The sequence below is a fragment of the Pantherophis guttatus genome, chromosome 2 (assembly GCF_059756535.1).
Source record: "Pantherophis guttatus breed Tessera chromosome 2, ASM5975653v1, whole genome shotgun sequence".
Taxonomy (NCBI): Eukaryota; Metazoa; Chordata; class Lepidosauria; order Squamata; family Colubridae; genus Pantherophis; species Pantherophis guttatus.
Genome location: NC_142064.1, coordinates 261522455 through 261530093, shown reverse-complemented (window position 1 = coordinate 261530093; position 7639 = coordinate 261522455).

The window sequence follows — 7639 nt, the reverse complement described above, 5'->3', positions numbered from 1 at the left end:
TATAAGGAGAAGGATGGTGGTCTTTTATATGGAAAAGTTGAGATCTTTATTTACCATGCTGAATTTCAAACCTTCATGGATGGATTTCCAGGTATACTATATTTCCTCATGAAAAAGAAGGGATACGTTGTGGGTAAAGTTTGGATCATAACAGTTATTTCGGACTTCAGTTTCTGGATGTCAATGACTCCAAAGTTCAGAAACAAAAGCTACTGTATCCTTTCTTTTCTTAGTCGCACAAATAAAAAAATTAATTATGATCATCTTGAACAACTTCAGTCTGTTATAGAAGGAATTGTGGATGAAATCTATTCGTGTTCCTATTCAAAGCATGCACCATCTGTGAAAGGCTGGACATGGTGCAGAGAGAAAGAAAAATGGAGGCCAATGTCTCAAGAGTTGAGGGAAAAGATTTTGTCCATGGACGGCTACCACATTTACCACACAGTCTGGACAGTTGCACATGCTTTACATGCAGCTTCTGCTCTCCAGTCCCAGCGAAGGGCCACAAAGAATGGAAACAGATCAGGAGTTCAACGACTGCAGCCTTGGCAGGTACAAACTGCAACTCTGTGTTGCTCTCTGGGAGAGAGAGAGATATATATATAATATTATAATATAATATTTATATATGTTGCAATATTTTCAGGATCAGACTCAATAAAGATAATAGGAGTTAGAGCTTTAAATATATTTCTTTTTAATTATGATAGGCATTCTATATTCACCGAATATTCAAGGTAGAAGCCGTTAGAATGGTGAGGGTGGCTCCTTATATATACAAGGGGTGGAGCTAGGAATGGGAGTGGTAAGTTATGAATACATTAAAGTCCAAAGAATAAGTTAACCTCTGATGTTCCATATATACATTATTTACACATTGGAGAATAAGGCATTTACATCTGACAAATCCCCCTCTAAATGCCGGTTCGTTACACAACACCAATTACATTCTGATTCAGGACAATATAATACATATAATTTAGAAGTTAAATATTTGTGTTGTTTAGAAGGTAAGGGTTTTGTTAATATGTCAGCTAATTGTTCAGAAGTATCGCAATGTATTGCTTTAATGAATCCGTCTTGAGACAGTTGTCTCACATGCTTAAACTTTATATCAATATGCCTGGACCTTTGTCCAATTGCATCGGATCTGGATATTTCAATGGCCGCTTTATTGTCTTCATGCATAATAAATGGTAAAGTGGGTTTCTTCCAAACATCAGTGATCAGATCATTGAACCATACAAGGTTATTTGCAGCCTTGGACAAACAAACATATTCCGCTTCTGTAGTAGAAGTGGCTACTAGTTCTTGTTTACCAGTATACCAGTAAACTGGACAATCATTCAATAGAAAAACATAACCAGAAGTACTCTTTCTGCATGATGTATCACCAGCCCAATCTGCATCAGCATAACAAGTAATTTTTGGTTCTCTGTCATTATTGGGTTCCAACATTAAACAAAAATCTAATGTACCCTTCAGATATCTTAGAATTCTCTTGACAGCTTCCCAATGATACAAGGTTGGTTTACTAACATATCTTGACAGTAGATTGAGAGGTAATGCAATATCTGGCCTAGTCCAATTAGATATATAAAGGAGTGAACCTATAACTGATCTGTAAAATGTGTTGTCTTTAAACTCAGGGGAAGATTCATCAGTGTTTCTAAGAAAATCAGTTTGCATAGGGGTGTCACAGGTTTTGGCATTATTTAAGTTACATTTGTTTAGGAGTTCGATGATTTTATCTTTCTGTGTAAGTTTGAATCCCCTTTTAGTTTTGTTAATTTGCACACCAAGGTATTTATTCACTTTACCCAGAGATTTCAGTGAGAAGTGTTCATTTAACTTATTTACAAAGATTTCCCTGCTCTCTTTATGCTTTCCAATGTATAAAATATCGTCCACGTAAATTAATACAAATTCAATATGATCATTACTCTTTTTTACAAAGAAACAGTTATCAGCAGTGGTGGCGTTGAAATCCATGGTCTTAAGTACTTTTACCAAGCAATCGTACCATCTTTTGCCGGATTGCTTTAATCCGTACAGACTCTTATTTAATAACCAAATTTCGTTCTTATTAGTGTATTGACTGTGTGGTGCTCTTACATATATTTCCTTATCTAATTTTGCATGTAAGTATGCGGTCTGTATGTCATATTGGAATACGTCCAGATTGAGTGCAGATGCTACTACAAGGGCTGTTTTGACACTCTCTGTTCTCACTGTGGGTGAATATGTATCAGTATAGTCTTCTGGGTATTTTTGTGCATAGCCTTGTGCAACTAGTCTAGCCTTGTATAAGGTATTGCCTCCTTCTAAGTTCTTAATTTTATAAATCCACCTGGTACCTATAATTGTTTTATCCTTAGGTGCGATCGCAGGTGTGAATACATTTAATCCTTGTAAACTTTCCATCTCTTTTTCCATAGCTAGTTCCCATTTTTCTCTTTCTTCATGTGGAAGTTTCAATACTTCTTCATATGTATTAGGTGTTATTTGTTCTCCATTCATATGCATTATGTAGTCTTTGTATTTATTTGGTATTTGGTTTCTATTGTTTCTAATAGTTCTTTCAGGCTTGCTATGGTTATCATGCAAATATCTAGCTTCCTTCTTTGTTAATGTGTCTGTCTTTATTTTATGCTGACTATTAGTCCAAGTTTTGATTTTGTTCTTACTTTTGTTAATATTTTGATTTTCTGTTGTTCCTTCCTCGCAAGATATCGTATCTTTACATTTATTAGGAAATATTTCATTAAGGTGCAATTTTGACCAATTGGCCTGTTCATGGAACACAGCTGTTCTGGATACTATAAATTTGTTATTACTATCAATAAATCTGTACCCTTTGGTTCCAGTTTCGTATCCCATGAATCTTAATCTCCTGGATACGTTTTCTCCCTTTCTCCTCAATTGTTTAGGTATGTGTACGTCTGCAGTGACTCCAAATATGTGCATGTGTGATAATTTGGGTTTTCTATTGTACATCACCTCATATGGTGTCTTATTCACAATACTGGACCAGGTTCTATTTTGAGTGTAATTTGAATAATGTAATGCCTCTGACCAAAATTGTTTGCCTAAACCAGCATCCTCTAATGTGCACCTAATCATGGTTTGTAGTGTGGAATTTTTCCTCTCTGCAACTCCATTTTGAAATGCAGAAAAAGGATTGGACGTGAAATGTAACATTCCTCTATCCTTTAACCATTGGGAGAATTCTTTAGACATGAACTCACATCCCCTATCTGTCATAATTTGCTTTATTCTGATATTATGTTGTGTTTCTATACGTTTGTAGAATTCCTTAAATTTCTGAAATGTTTCATCTTTGTGCTTTAATGTGTAAACAAAACCATATCGGCTGTAGTCATCCACTATTGTTAGGAAGTAACGTTTTCTATAGGTAATTGAGGGACTTAATGGACCAACTAAGTCCATATGTACCAAATCAAAAATATTGTTAGTTGATCTGTTAGATTTTTTTGGTCTGGGACTGGTTTTTAGTTTGGTGGATTTACATACTGAGCATTCCAAATAATTTTCACAATTTTTTATTTTGACACCTTCTGCGTGTTCAGTCATTTTTTGTACTACAGGAAAGCTTGCATGTCCTAACTTCCTGTGTAAGATGTGAGCACACTCATCATGAATTGGTTTACCTATTTTTGGTTTCTTTTCCTTGTATGTATTTTTGTGATCATGAGTTATTCTACACTCATCATTGTCACTGTTACTGACATTTTCATCATCTGCTTCAATACAATCTTCCATATTTGAATCAATGTTATGTAAACATCTTTCTTTAGTTATCAGATAGGGTAGACCTCCTTTTATCATTACAGTACCTACATTTGTTTTGTTCTTTTCTATAGTTGCTTTCCCTTTTGAGAAAACTATATTGATATCAGATTCTCTGCTTAATTTTATGGCACTTAGTATGTTGTGAGGTATTTCTGGGATTAATAATACCCCCTCTATTTTCCCTAGACCAGGCAAGGTCACATTTCCTTTGCCTAGTACTTGAACCTTTTCTTGATTAGCTACCTTTATCACAAACTTATCTTCTATAAATGAAGATAATATACTTTTGTTGTTGGTGGTGTGATTTGTTGCACCAGAATCAATAAGCCAATTGTTATTCTCATCCTGCTGTGTTCTGGTGCTGTCTTGTTTATTTAGCCCATTCAGTGACCCAGATTTCCTCTCTTTTGAATTTTCTCTACCCCCTCTACCTTCTTTGTAATTTGGTGGACTTCTATATTTGTGTCTATCTGTGGAAGATTGTCTGTAATTATATTTGCTCCTATATTCTGGCCTATGTCTCTCTCTTGAGACTTTGGGACAGTCTCTTCTACTATGTTCCCTGGATCCACAATTGTAGCATCTAAAGGCCTCATTATGTTTATCTTGAAAGACTACTTTCCTAAAAGGTTTGTGGTCTGTTTGGTTACTGGATCGATTTTTTCTTGAATTGTCTTCTGCTATCAATTTGTTAGATAGACTTTCTATGGATAAATATCCCAAATTAATGGTATCTAAGTGTGACATAAAGCTATCCCATGATGGATCAAGTGAATTGATAATAACACTTTTCATTGTTTGATCTGAAATCACTTCCCCCCTCAATTGTAGCTCAGCTCTTATTTTGTTTAGATTTATCAAATGCTCACTTATAGAAACCCCTGGTTTTACTCTAGAGGAAAAGAAATCCTTAGACATTCTTGTGGTTGTAGCTACGCTATCGCTGTGAAATAGATTAAACATGCATTGAATTATTTCTGATACAGTTAGGTTTGGTTTGATGCTATGATACATTGCAGGAGACACGCTAGATATTATTATGAAAAATGCTCTATGATGTAAACAATCTATTTTTAAAGTCCAAGGTCTTCTTGGAGGGCTAGTTATAAAGAATAGTAAATTTTCTTTCATGAAAATAACCTGAAGCTGTTGATACCACTCTTGTAAATTAATGCCATCAATTCTAAGTTTTGGGAAGTCACTGGGTAAGTTACCTACATTATTCTGTCCATTACTTACAACCTGGGGCAGTCCGTGATCTCTCAAGTGCAGGAAATTACAGAACGGCATTGGGATGCTTGCAATGAGTCTGCGCGGTTCTCTGGCCAGTTCAAGTCCTTCTGGGTCGTCTACGTAGTTTCGCACATGCGCGTTGCTCATTTCTTCTTTGGTGGCGTCGTGGAAGGTTCTCTCCCTTTCAGCTCTCTCGATCCGCTCCTCCTCAGATGAGTCGGTCTCTGGCTCGGTTTTTGGGGTTCTGGTGGTGGCGACGGTTCTTTTCTTCTTTTTGTGTGCGTTGGTGTTCGATCTTGTCTGTGGTGTAGGGCGAAATCGGCATGGCTCTCTGGGCTCAGGCGTCGTCGCTTTCGAAGTCAGGATGGGAGCGTGCAGGTCTTGAGTCGCCGGTTTGATTTCTTGCTTCTTCGTAGATGTCTTGGTAATTTTCAGTCTTGGCCCAAAAGCAGCAAAAAGTGTTTTCATTGCTGATTTTACTTGAGATTTTGTTAAATCGTCTTCACTTTCTGATTTTGGATCATCTGAAGAGTTTGAGACTTCTTTCTCACTTTCTTCGTCTGATAGTGTTTTTCGCGCCAGAAATTTTGAACTGAGCGTTTTGATTGGCTCTGCTCCATTCTCTTTTGAAGTTCGTTGAAACCAAGATGGCTGCCATTCAAAATTTCGCGCGGGATCACATCTTTTCTTTTTAACAACTATTTTCTCAGTAGTCATCTCACTTACGGTTTTTTGATCTTTGGGTTTTTCTTTAATGACGTTTTTCTCTCTCGCTGCTCCGCTGTTCTTCAGCATCTCCTGGAGGTCCGCGATGAGACTTTCATCATTCTTTTGGCTTTTTAGTATCTTTAATATCTCTGACCTGAGTTTGTTATTTTCTATTTCGATTTCTTTCTGGTCATTATTTTCACTCATTAGTTCTTCTTCTTCAGTGGTGTATTCTTCGGATTCTCTCGAAATCGCATTGGTGGATTCGTTGATCATCTCTTGATCAGTTTCTATTTCTTTGCTGTAGGCCCTGGTGTTGGGCCTATCTTTCTTGGACATTTTTAATTACTTATTGAGTCAATTAACCATCCTCTGCTACCAGCTTGTTGCAATATTTTCAGGATCAGACTCAATAAAGATAATAGGAGTTAGAGCTTTAAATATATTTCTTTTTAATTATGATAGGCATTCTATATTCACCGAATATTCAAGGTAGAAGCCGTTAGAATGGTGAGGGTGGCTCCTTATATATACAAGGGGTGGAGCTAGGAATGGGAGTGGTAAGTTATGAATACATTAAAGTCCAAAGAATAAGTTAACCTCTGATGTTCCATATATACATTATTTACACATTGGAGAATAAGGCATTTACATCTGACAATATATATATAAATATATAATGAAATTTTATTGAGTAAAGAATATATTACATTTCAAACGCTACGGTTTGGCAACGTGTAGTCATCTTGTATATTTACATATATGGAATCTAATCAATTATCTAGGTATTATACAATTTATACGTAAATTTTGTAAAATTGAACACATAATACAACAATAATATATAGATTAATTAATAATTATACATTGTCCTAATGAGAGTTAACTTTTGCATTTATTTTTCAACCACCTATACCACAGATCCCAGATCGTATAGAATTCTGAGTCTTCCTTTCCATTTAAGACATACGTTAATCTGCACATTTCTGCACAGTCCAATACTTTATTGACTATCTGTTTCTCAGTCGGACATCCTTTCTCTTTCCAGCAACTGGCATAGGAGAGTCTAGCAGCTGTGACAATATGAATAATCAGATATTTCTTTTCCTTAACAAATTTCTGTTTTAGCACTCCCAGGAGATAGATTTCAGGTAGAAAGTTAATATCCTCATTTAATATTTCTTGGACCCATTTTTGTATTTTTTTCCAGAATTTCCTTGCTTCCGGACACGTCCACCACATATGGTAGAAGGTACCTTGATGGTGGCCACATTTCCAGCACTTGGGACTTGCATTCGGATAGATCTTTGCAATTCTAGATGGTGCTAAATGCCATCTATACAGCATTTTGTACTGATTCTCCTTATAGTTTATTGCTCTTGTCAATTTAAGATTGCTGTTCCATATTTCTTCCCAATCATCTAAATTTATCTTTGAGTCAATATTTTTTCCCCAAGCGATCATTTGGTCTTTAAGTATTTCTCCTTCTCAAGTACTGGTGAGGAGAAATATTTCCTTTATCACCAAACTTCAAAAAATTACAAACCTCAGGTAATAATTTCCCTACAAGAAGTATGGCAATACTTACAAAAACATTACAACAAACCCTCGCCTGCAACTATCGCTACTCTTGCCGGTGACTTTTATAGCACCATATATAAACCTGGCACATCTATGGCCAAACATATTTTCCACCTCGAATCTATGTGAAAACAACTGATTCAACGCAATCATCCTGTACCTGAAACTGCCATGATTGGTATCATTTTCAATTCTATTAAACACATCCCTGGTTGGTCAGGATTCATTAATAGCCTCCACTCCTTACCCCCCCACATGTACACTGTCGTTGAAATCAAATCCAAATTAATAGACGAAGATA